Here is a 12,981-nt window from a genome sequence, read left to right on the forward strand (position 1 = left end):
GAGACAAAGAAATAAAGGATCACTCCTGGATGTATGTAAATCTTAAATGACAGAACAGAACTCCATAAACAGCAGAGTAGACACTGAGAAGAACACGAGAAAAGCCGTGACTTTGGTTCAGAGAAAACCACGTTCCTGTGGTTCAGGTAATAAGGCCCAGTACAAAAAAGTGTTGGTCTTGTGGATGGAGAAGGAGTGATGAAGCAAATGAGACACTTGGGTTTTGTTATAGATCAGGGATGAACATGGGAGATGAAACAGGGACAGGGCGCTCAAAGCGCCAGGTTTCTCCTCCTTCTGAGGAGAAAATGCCCAGGCCTTACCTCAGAAGGAGAAGAGAACAAAAGGATATTAGGACCTTGTGAATAATGCCAGCTCTTCTACACCTGGAGTTTTCTCAAAGACGGAAATACAGGCAACCTTTTACATCCGTGGGAGAAGGAGTCAGAATTTTATAGTTGGAAAAGAATTCTGAGATCAGCTAGGCTAACCTCATGTGGAAACAAAACTAGAAAAATTAAGTGTTTGGCCTCAGATTATATTCCTAGTTAGTGACAGTCTCAGAACTGGTTTTTCTGTTTCCATGTTGCGCCTCTTTCTGCTGTGGCACAACAAGAATCCCACTAAGTGAATCCAGGCTGTTTCTAACACACTTGTTTTGAAAGTCATCCACATTCCCTACTAGGCACTCCCCTTTTCAATGCTATTTCAATTCTTTGAATTACAGCACAAAGAAAGTCTCAATTAGGTGCTCTTTTTAAGGGTTATTATTTGCGTTTTTATCAAGGAGAGTAAATTCCAGAATTAACAATCTGCAGGTAGTCTCAGCAGTTGCAATGCATAGCAGTATGTGAACTTTGAATACAAATCCTTAAATCCAGAGGCTTTGAATTCACATCTGTTTTCTAGAAATTCCTGGACTTCTGGGAGTTTTTATTAAAGAATCCAGACTTTGCAGCTATAGTTCTCCAGACATTGCTTTTGATAAGGCTAATACTGTATTCTAGAATAGAGATATTATCTCCCTTGCAGTTGCTTTCTCGGTGGAGAAAATGGACAATTAGGAAGTTACCCATGTCTTACCTTTTTTATTAATTTAGCATCAACATTTCTTTTAAAGGAAGTGATAAGGTAGGACTCTCGCCTAACCTCATAGCTCTCTGGATCTTAGTTTCCTCATCTGAAAATGAAGAAATTGTATGAGTTCCCAAAGTATCTTTCATCCCTACAGTTTTGTGTCACATCCACAGAAGATATACAAGAATTAAAACAGTTGTCCTAGTAGGATAATAGGCAGATAGGTAATTTCTCATCTTTAAAAATCTTTATTATTGTTTTCACTAAAACAAAAGTTAAGGAAAGTAAAAGTTACCATATTGGCATTATATAAAATTATTATTAGCATAAAAGTAAACTTTCATGCCTGATTGCTACTTTCAAAGAGAGCCAAGGTTCTTAGGCTGTTTCTATTTTCTCTTGCTAGAAATGTGTAAAATCTGAAAAGGTGAACTACCTAATAAAGGATCGTTCAAGTAGGGACCAAATGGAAGTAAGCCCTAAGTATGCAGCTTTCTCACAGACTGTGAGTCTGGAGTTCTCTCGTTCAGCGAGAGAGTGAATGCAGAATTGAATATGACAGAGGCTATTCCGGAGACTAGAGCCCTGAACATCACTTTCTTCTCTGTGCTTAATGTGCAGTCAGGGTCTTAAACACGTGATCGTGAAGAAAGCAATATCTTACACATGTGAATCTGGAGAAAACAATCAGATAGTAATCATTAACTTGTGTGTGTAAGAAGCAAAGGGTCTAGGGGGCAAATGGAGTTTGTGATCAAAGTATATATTAGCATCAGATGGAAAGTAATTTCCTGCAGATGATATAACAAGTTACTTGTGATTCCATTATAATATTTTAATAGCTAACTTTGGGTGTTTTCACCCCATGGTGGCAGCCTTCTGCCCTAAGCTCTTTTCTAACCCATTTATGTAAGTAGAACCTATTTCCTCCACAGAGCTTCTTCACAAAAATAAAAGAAAAAGAAGAAGGGAGAGGGCTGTCTACTCTGATTCACTCTTCTTGATCATACAATAAGAGAAACTAAATCTGAATCAGGAGGGAATAATAACTATGCCAGAGTCTAGGGCTCTTCAGGCCTCCGAAGTTTTATTCTAAAAATCTGGAGGGTAAGTCCCTGAGTACCTTTTTAGGTAGAAGATTCATTTGTTCCCTATGAAGGGTGAGGATGTGTGATGTTTTACATGGTTCTGAAAATTTAAACACTTAATATTAGCAACGAAGTTGGGTTCCCAAACTCCTAGTGTCTGATGAGTCCCTTCCCCCACCAAAATAATGTAGAGAATTACTATCAGAAGTCTGATCAAAAAGCATTAAGCTGTGTCTAAGTTTACCTCTTATTCCTGTATACTGTTATTGACTAGATTTAGAGGTCCTCTGAAACCTTGACAGGTAGGCAGAATGAGTCTTGTAGCTTGGCTATGCTAGCCTTTGACTTCAGTTGTCTGTCCTTGTAGGTCTTTCTGTATCTTCGCCTCTCTAGCCTTAGAAACTTTTTTCTTTCAAAATTGGGTCTTACCTCCAGCCACTTTCAGTTTTTATTTTTTTTATAAAGAAATGAGAATCAGACTAGCATCATATTTTTCATTGTCAACAAAGACTATAAAACAATGGAACAATGCCTTCAAATAAATGAGGAAAAATCAGTATTAGTTTAAAATTCTGTATCCACTCAAAGTGTCAATCAAAAACGAAAGCAGCATAAAGACATTTTGGGGTATGAGAGAACTCAAAAAATGTACTTCCCATATATCCTATCCTACTAAGTTACTGGAAGGTAAGTTCTAACAAAATGAGAGAAAAAACTTTCACACACAGAAAGAACAAAACAAAAAAAGAAAAATAAGGATTAAAGAAGTAGTCAGTCTAACCCAGAAGAGTAATGACTTTAAGTATCACAGCTAGACAACTGGAACTCAATCCAGATTGGAATTAAGAGAACTCTGGGAGGAAGTACCTAGGAATAAAAGGGACCAAAGAAATCTGTACAAATTAAGATGATAAAACCTGGAACAAATTAAGATGATAAAGGCTGAAGTTTCAGGAAAAAAAGAAAAGCAATGAAACATGAAAAACTTGGGGGAATACAGCACCATTGGCCCTTCTGAAAAGGACGTACTTGAGGATGAAATCCAACAAACCAAAAGATTTGTCAAAATTTAAAATCAGGATTGGAGAAGCAGTTGATAATGGATTGATGGTAAGCATTAAATACATTTTAATATAGAAAAGCCTAAACAATTTTGGGAATTAAGATTTTTAAAAAATCAGACTTTGTCTTGCATTTTGTTCTATCAATACTTCTTTAAAACTTTTTGCTTTAAAGAGCTTAGTACCTTTAAAAACTTAATGCAGATCTTGCATTTCGTCAATACAGGCCTAAACAAGACAGTAAATATCAGGATCCTTTGCCTTTGGCTGGTGATGCTGTTTACTTCATGTGGATCAGGATTGAGGAACTAGAAACCCAATGTAGACAAAGAGCAGATTCAGTGGAATGAGGAAACTGGAGTGCATGAGCAGGAGGCTGTGGTCAGAGGGGAATTCTATGAGTTTTAAATGACAAGTTACCAGTTGTGAAACGTTAGCCAGTAGGTTAGAGTAAGGTGGATGTGATAGAATTGAGAAAGGTAAAGAATATGAAAGCAGCATGTCAGAAGACATGCAATCTGATAAAAATAAACTATGAATCATTGACCGAGGGTGAAGGGAATGCCTAGGAAATCAGTAGAAGAGGAAGAGGAAAGGATAGTGTAAATAAAGGGCATAAAAATACCACATTTCTTCCTATGATTAATGTATTACATCAAGGCCTCTGAATTCCAGTAATTTCTATTGAGAAGTTATATTTGGAATTTCTATTCCAAATCACTCAGTAATAGTATTCAAATGCTGTATTTCTCTGATGTATTTCACTGTTAAATTCACAGTCCTCTACACAAATTGATGTTTGGAATTTCCATAATAAGTAATCTCCAAATTTAGAGCATCATCCTTCACATAAAAACTGCTCCCATCTAAATCCCAAACCTTAATGGGTTCTAATAGTATTGATAACTAATATTTGAACTGCTGGCACTACTGAGTGCAAAATAAGGATCCATGATGGACAATCCAAATAAAGGACAAGGATTTTAGCTTTTGTTAAGGATATGGAGAAATTCTTCCACATTCAAGTTAGTGATTGATTGTCTCTCATGTGAACATCTTTGTAGTTGAATCCCTGTACACATTTTCTTTGGATTAAACTTTTAGAAGTAGAATCTCTGGGTCAGAGTGTGGTAGTTTAGATGATGGCACCCCATAGATACCACATCCTAATCCCCGGAACCTGTGAATATGTTAACATGACAAAAAGGACTTTGCAGATGTAATTAAGTTAAGGAGCTCCAGATGGGGAAAGTATCTTGGATTTTCCCGGTGAACTCAATGTAATCACAAGCGTCCGCATAAGAGTAGAAGGCAGTGTAATGATGGAAGCAAGAGGTTGAAGTAATGTGAGGAAAGAGCATGACCTAAGGAAAAGGGATGTCGGTAACATCCATAAGCCTATAGGCTGAAAAAGCCAAGGAAATTAAATCTCCCCTGTGGGCTTCCAGAAGGAAACAGCCCTGCTGACATTTGGACTTTAGCCAGATTTGGAACTTCTAACTGTGAGTGATAAATTCATTTTGTTTGCCAGAGAGACATATTTTGAATTTCTAACTCTGAGTGATAAATTCATTTTGTTTGCTGCCACTAAGTTTGTGGTGATTTGTCCATAGGAAACTAATACAAATAATTTGCAAATAGTTTCACAGTTTTGACCACTGAATTTCCTATCAGCATTGGGTGGGAGTGTTTCTCTTTAATCTCTACTTTTTTATGTTCATGGCTGTTTTTCATATAAGTAAGCTGTAAACTTTTCTAGGGCATAGAATATGTCCTCTGCCTCTCTTTTCATCTCACACAAGTCTCCTGAAACTGATAGATCCACAAAAGTATATATTCACAGTGTTGATGAATTTCAGTAGAGTAAGAAGGTAGTGAAGAAAAATTTGAGCTGACCTTTTTTTTAAAGAAATGCGTAAGTTTCACTCTGAGCCTTCTGAAATTAGGTTAAGTATCATATCATGTGTTTTAGGGTTAAGGGGAAAAAAGGAAAGCAAGTAGTAGGAGTAAATGTATCTGGAATCCCTAATATCTCATGCTGAAAGGACAAACTTAGCAGACCCATTTTATACTATTTTGTTACCAAAATGAGAGAAGCAACAGGAAAAAATTAAAGGAAAGAAATTGAAATATCACACTATGCAGATTAATAATGCAGACACCTGAACGTAAATCATGATTAATTTTCGTCTCATTCTTTTTCTACCTGTTGTAAAACACATTTCTATTGTTGCCCCTTTATTTTTTTTCTCAATGGCTTTGAGGTATAAATGACATACCTTGAAATGTATGTATTTAAAGTATACAATTTGGTAAGTTTTGACATAAGTATGAAACCTGAGAAACCATAACCATAATCAAAATAATGAAGATAGCCATCACCCCCAAACATTTCCTTGTCACCTTTTGTATTCCCCCTTTCTGCTCTTCACACAACCTCCCATCTGATCTGCTTTATGTCACTATAGATCCAACCATAGGGACTTGAGGTTTGTATAAATGAAGTTATACGGTATGTACGTCTTTTACTCAAAATAAATATTTTGAGACTTCTCTATGCCATTGTGTTTACAATAATTGATTCCTCTTCATTGGATTAGTAGTTCATGGTTCGGACATGACCACAATTTGTTTATCCATTTATCTGTTGATGGATTTTTGAGTTTTCAGGTATCGGCCATTAGAAGTAAAGCTGCTGTGAACATTCATGTACATGCCTTTATATGAACATGTGTTTTCATTTCTTTTGGTTAAATACGTAGGAAAGCGGTGTCTGGGTAATGGGATAGATCTATTTCTAACTTTGTAAGAAACTGCTAAACTGTTTTCCAAAGTGGTTGTACCATTTTACAGTTTCACCATCAGTGTTTGTGAAAGTTCCAGCTAGTCCACATCCTTACTCACACTTGTTCTGTTCATTTTCAGTTAGCCATTCTAATAGGTATGTAGTGGTATCTCACGGTGATTTTAATTAGTCTTTCTCTAATAACTTAAGATGTTGACTTTTTTCATTTTTATATTTCATTTTTATTGGGTTTACTTGTTGAGCTTTGAGGGTTTATTATTCTTAGTAAAAGTCCTTTAAAAGAGTTTACTTCATATGACTTGCATCTGTTTAAATGTATTGAGACTTGTTTTACAGCCCAAAACATGGTTTGTTTGGGTAAATGTTTCATGTGCTCTTGAAAAACATGTGTATTCTGCTGTCAGGTGGAATGTTCTATAAATGTCAACTCAGGGGGCACCTGGGTGCCTCAGTCAGTTAAGCGTCCAACTTTGGCTCGGGTCATGATCACACGGTTTGTGGGTTCGAGCCCCATGTTGGGCTCTGTGCCGATGGCTAGCTCAGAGCCTGGAGCCTGCTTCAGAATCTGTATCTCCCTCTCTCTCTGACCCTCTGCTGCCCATGCTGTCTTTCTCTCTCTCTCTCTCTCTCTCAGAAATAAATTAAAAATATTAAAAAAAAAATTTTTTAATGTCAACTCAGGTTTGCTGATAGTACTTAAGTCTTCTACATCTATGGTAAGCAAATTAATAGAACCCCAAAGGTATCTATAACCTAATCCTCATAATTTGGGACTAATTAACTTTACATGGCAGAAGGGACTCTGCTGACATGACTAGGTCAAAATATTGAGATGTGGAGAGTATCCTGGATGGTTCGGGTGGGTCCAGTTTTATCATATGGGCCCTTAATAGCAGAGGACTTATCCAATCTATAATCAGAGAATCTGCGACTTGGGGAAAAGAATTTCAACATTGCTTGCATTGAAGATGAAGAGGGCTGTGAGCCAAAACAACAACAACAACAACAACAAAAATGTAGGTGATCTCTAGAAGCTAAAAATGGTAAAGAAATTACTTTTCCTAGATAATGCAGAAAATAGCACAGCCCTGATGATACCTTAATTTTAGCTCAGTGGGACCTTGTTAACATTTCTGACTTACAAAACTGTAAGATAAATTTGTATTGTTTAAACCCTCAGATTTGTGGTAATTTGTTACAACAACAAGAGAAAAATAATATGTTGGCCCATGTAGTTAGTATTTCTCGTGCTCTTCTTTTTGTTGTTGTTGTTTAGATCCAGATTTCTAATTGGTACCATTATTTTACTGATATAAAACATTTCCTTTAATACCCCTAATAGTGTAGGTCTACTGTTGATATAATACAGCTTGTTTATGTCTAGAAATGTCCTTTCACATTTTTTAACAATTTTTTGTTCACTGGGTAGAGAATTCTACATTAGAATTTTTATCTTCTTTTGGTACTTTATAAATATTATTCCAATACATAGCTTGCATTTTTTTCTGATGAAAAATTTGTTGTCATCTTTTTGTTCTCTTTATATAATGTCTTTTTCTTTGGCTTTGGAAATGAGTTGGATATGGATTTATAAATGATGGTTTATAACAGAAATATGTATTCTTTGAGAAATAGATCAGATAACACCAAGGTTGACAAAATTCTATTTGTAGGCTAACTATAAGTAACATACAGTAATGGGTCTCAAACTTTGTGGTCTCTAGACTATTTTTCACTCTTAAAAATTATTGAAGACCTTAAAAGAGATTTTGCTTATTTGGGCTATATCTATCAATATTAATGACTATGTTAGAATTAAAATTGAGAAAAATTGTAAAGTATTATAAGGCCATTATATCTTAACACCAATAAATTTTTTTTGAAATGACCATATTTAAAAAAAAAAAAAGATTTGGTTAGAAGAGTTAGAAAGAAATCTCTTTAGGAGCACCTGGGTGGTTCAGACAGTTGAGTCTTGGTTTTGGCTCAGGTCATGATCCCAGGGTCATGGGATTGAGCTCCTTGTCAGGCTCGGTGCTGAATGTGGAGCCTGCTTGGGATTCTCTCTCTCTCTCTCTCTCTCTCTCTCTCTCTCTCTCTCATTCCCACCCCCCGCCTCCCTCATCTCATCTGTTTTTTTTTTTTTTTAAGTTTTATTTGTTTTGAGAGAGAGTGAGCAAAAGAGAGAGTGCGCAAGTGAGCATGAGTGAGGGAGGGGCAGAGAGAGAGAGGGATACAGAATCCTTCGCGGGCTCCACACTGTCAGCATAGAGCCTGATACAGGGCTTCAATCCAGGAAACCATGAAGTCATGACCTGAGCTGAAACCAAGAGCCAGATACTTAACTAACAGAGCTACCCAGACACCCCTTTAATCTGTTTTTGCATTTAATCTGTTACATGTATGCATTGTTTTGGTTGAAGTTATGTGAAGAAAGCCTGGCTTTACATATTAAGTTGAAGGGGGGAGAAGAATATTTTAATAATCCTTTTCAGATAATTGTGGATATTAGTCTCTGATTAGAATTAGCCAATAGTAGTTTCTCAAAAGTAGGTTGTAATGTGGAATCTTAAACCATACTATTGAACTTTTTGGACTCTGCTACATCAATATCTACTGTCTGTTCTAGACTTTGGATCTTTTATCTTGGCAAGATTTTATAACTTCATGCGTTGGTCAAATATTGGTTACTAAGTTGTGCGCATCTTCTAATTCTTATATATATATCATTAGATAGTATCTTAAAATCACATTCATAAAGCTCACCACTGACTGATCTAATAGTCTCTAAGTAGCAGGAAGCTATTAAAATCACCATGGCAGGTACAATTTTTCAAAATTCTAACACTCTTGAAAGCTTAAATTTGGCCATTGACAACAAATATGATCAGTTGTTGTTCTTGAACTTGTAGGGTCACTTCCCACATTTTCAAGGAACTGTCCAGATATCAAAGTCTGAATAACTGGTTTGTCTGCCTATCATTCTTTTCCCCCCAGTTTTATTGAGGTATAACTGACATGTAACTCTAAGGTGCAAAACTTGATGATTTGATATATGTATATATTTTGAAATGATGAACATCATAAATTATCACACCTGTCACATTGTGTAGTTACGGTGCATTTGTGTGTTTGTGTGTATGTGTATGTATGTAGTGAGAACTCTTAAGACTTTCTCACTTAGTGATTTTCAAATATACAATCTAGAATTGTTAAGTATAGTTACCATGCTGGCCATTATATCCCCAAAATGTGTTCATCTTCTAACAGGAAATCTGTACCTTTTGACCACCTTCACCCATTTCCTCCACCCCCACCATACCTCTGGCAACCACCAATCTATTTCCGTGAGTTTAGCTTTTTTGTTTTGTTTTGTTTCCGATTCCACATATAAATGAGCCCATACAGTGTGTGTATTGATCTAATTTATTTCACTTAGCATAGTGCCCTCAACATGCATCCATGTTGTCACAAATGGCAAGATTTTCTTCTGTGTTTTTTTTTGTTTGTTTGTTTTAGTTTTTGTTTTCTGGCTGAACAATTCGTGATACATACACACCACATTTTGTTTATCCATTCATCCCTTGATGGACACTAGGTTGCTTCATGCCTTGGCTATTATTAAATAATGTTGCAGTGCACAGGAGGGTGCAGATACATTTTTGACCTAGTGTTTTCATTTTCTTCAGATAAACACCGGGGAGTGGAATTGCCAGATAATATGGTAGTTATACTTTCAGTTCTAATTCTAGTGTAATTAACATTCAGTGTTATACGAGTTTCATGTGTACAATATTAGTGATTCAGCAATTCTATACATTACTCAGTGTTCATCATGAGAAGTGTAGTCTTAACCTTCTTCAACTATTTCACCCATCTCCCCTCTGGTAACCATCAGTATGGTCTCCATATTTAAGAGTCTGTGTTTTGTTTTGGTTTGGTTTGTCTCTTTTTTAATTTGTTTGTTTTGTTTCTTAAATTCCACACATGAATGAGATTATATGGTTTTTGTCTTTAACTTATTTGACATTGCATTTTACCTTCTAGATCCATCATGTTGTTGCAAACAGCAAGATTTCATTCTTTTTTTAAAAATGTATTTATTTAAATTCAAGTTAGTTAACATACAATGTAGTATTGGGTTCAGGATTAGAACCCAGTGATTCATCACTTAGATATAACACCCACTGTTCATCCTGAGAAGTGCCCTCCTTAATGCCCATCACCCATTTAATCCATTCCTTGACACCCTGCTTCAGTAACTCTGTTTACTCTCTGTATTTGACTCTATTATTATGGTTTGCCTTCCTCTCTCTCCTATTTTTACTTCCCTTCCCATATGTTCATCAGTTGAGTTTCTCAAATTTATCATACGAATGAGATCATGATACCCATCTTTCTGTGACTGACTTATTTTGCTTAGCATAATACCCTCCGGTTCTACCATGCTGTTGGAAATGCAAGATTTCATTCTTTTTCATTGCCGAGTAGTATTCCATTGCATAAATATACCACATCTTCTTTATCCATTCATCAGTTGACAGACATTGGGGCTCTTTCCATAATTTGGCTATTGATAGCACTGTTATAAACATTGGGGTGCCTGCACCCCTTTGAATCAGCATTTTTGTATCCTTTGGATAAATACCTAGTAGTACAGTTGCTGGGTCATAGGGTAGTTCCACTTTTAATATTTTAGGAACCTCCATACTGTTTTGCAGAGTGGCTGCACCAGTTTGCATTCCCACTAGCAGTACAGAAGAGATCCTCTTTCTCCACATCCTTGCCAACATCTGTTGCTTGCTGAGTTATTAATTTTAGCTATTCTGACAGGTGTGAGGTGGTAGCACATTATGATTTTGATTTGTATTTCTCTGATGCTGAGTGATGTTGAGCATCTTTCCAATATGTCATTTGCTAATATCTTCTCCCATTCCTTCTTGTTTTGTTGATTGTTTCCTTTGCTGTGCAGAAGCATTTTATCTTGATGAGGTCCCAATAGTTCATTTTTGCTTTTATTTCCCTTGCCTCCAGAGACCTGTCTAGTAAGAAGTTGCTGCAGCAGAAGTCAAAGAGGTAGCTGCCTGTTTCCTCCTCTAGGATTTTGATTATTTTGATTTATAGTTAGGTCTTTCATCCATTTTGAGTTTATTTTTGTGTATGGGATAAGAAGGTTTCATTCTTCTGCTTGTCGCTGTTCAGTTTTCCAGCACCATTGGCTGAAGAAAATGTCTTTTTTCCATTGAATGGTTTTTCCTGCTTTGTCAAAAATTAGTTGGCCATACATTTGTGGGTCCATTTCTGGTTCTTCTATTCTGTTTTGTTGATCTGTGTGTCTGTTTTTGTGCCAGTATCCTACTGTCTTGATTCTTACAGTTGTGTAATATATCCTCAAGTCTGGGATTGTGATGCCTCCAGCTTTGGTTTTGTTTTTCAGGATTGCTTTGGCTATTCGGGGTTTTTCTGGTTCCATACATATTTTAGGATTGTTTGTTCTAGCTGGTGGTGTTTTGATAGGGATTGCATTGAATGTACAGATTGCTTTGGGTAATATAGACATTTTAGCAGTATTTGTCCTTCCATTCCATGAGCATGGAATATTTTTCCATTTCTTTGAGTCGTCTTCAGTTTCTTTCATAAGCTTTTTATAGTTTTCAGCATACAGATCTTTTACCTTTTTGATTAGGTTTATTCCTACATATCTTATGGTTTTTGGTGCAGTTGTAAATGGGATCGATTCCTTGATTTTTTTTTTTCTTTCTGCTGCTTTGCTATTGGTATATAGAAATGGAAACAGTTTCTATATGTTGATTTTTGTATCCTGCAACTTAACTGATTTTTGTCTATCAGTTCTGTTGGTTTTTTGGTGGAGTCTTTGGGGTTTTTAAAGTAAAATATCATGTCATCTGTGAAGAGGTGAAAGTTTGACTTCTTCTCTGCCAATATGCATGCCTTTTATTTCTTTTTGGTGTCCCATTCCCGAGGCTAGGAATTCCAGTGCTATGTAACAACACTTGTGAGAGTGGACATACCTATCATGTTCCTGATATCATGGGGAGAGCTGTTTTTCCCCATGGAGGATGATACTAGCTGTGGGCCTTTCATATACGGCCTTTAAGATGTTGAGGTATATTCCCTCTATCCCTACTTTCTTGAGAATTTTTATCAAGAAGGGGTGCTATGTTTTGTCAAATACTTTTACTGTATCTATTGAAAGGATCATATAGTTGTTATCTTTTCTTTTATTAATGTGGTGTGTCACATCTGATTTGCGAATATTGAAGCAGCCTGGCAGCTCAGGAATAAATCCCACTTGATCACGGTGAAAAGTTCTTTAAGGTTCTGTTGAATTTGATATGCTCTTTTTGAGAATTTTTGCATCCAGGTTTATCAGGGATATTGGCTTACAATTCTCCTTTGTAGTGGGATCTTTGTCTAGTTTTGGAATCAAGACAATGCTGGCTTTATAGAATGAGTTTGGAAGATTTCCTTTCATTTCTATTTTTAGAACATTTGAGAACAATAGGTGTTAACTTTGCTTTAAATATCTGGTAGAATACCCCTGGGAAGCCATCTGGCCCAGGACTCTTATTTGTTGGGAGATTTTTGATTACTTTTTCAATTTCTTTGCTGGTTATGGGTCTGTTCAAATTTTCTACTTTTTCTTGTTTCAGTTTTGGTAAGTTACTGAGCTTGTAGAATTTGTTCATTTCTTGTGGATTGCCCAATTTTTTGACACATAATTTTTCATAGTAGTCTCTTATAATTGTTAGTATTTTTGTGGTGTTGGCTACTCCAGCTTTCTTTTGATGTACATTAGCATGATAGATGGTTCCTCATCCCCTCACTTTTAATCTGCAGGTGTCTTTAGGTTTAAAATGAGTCTCTTGTGGGCAGCATATAGATCAGTCTGGTTTTTGGATCCATTCTGATATCCCGCATCTTTTGA

This window comes from Hyaena hyaena, unplaced genomic scaffold (assembly GCF_003009895.1).
Source record: "Hyaena hyaena isolate Hyena2069 unplaced genomic scaffold, ASM300989v1 scaffold_683, whole genome shotgun sequence".
Lineage (NCBI taxonomy): Eukaryota > Metazoa > Chordata > Mammalia > Carnivora > Hyaenidae > Hyaena > Hyaena hyaena.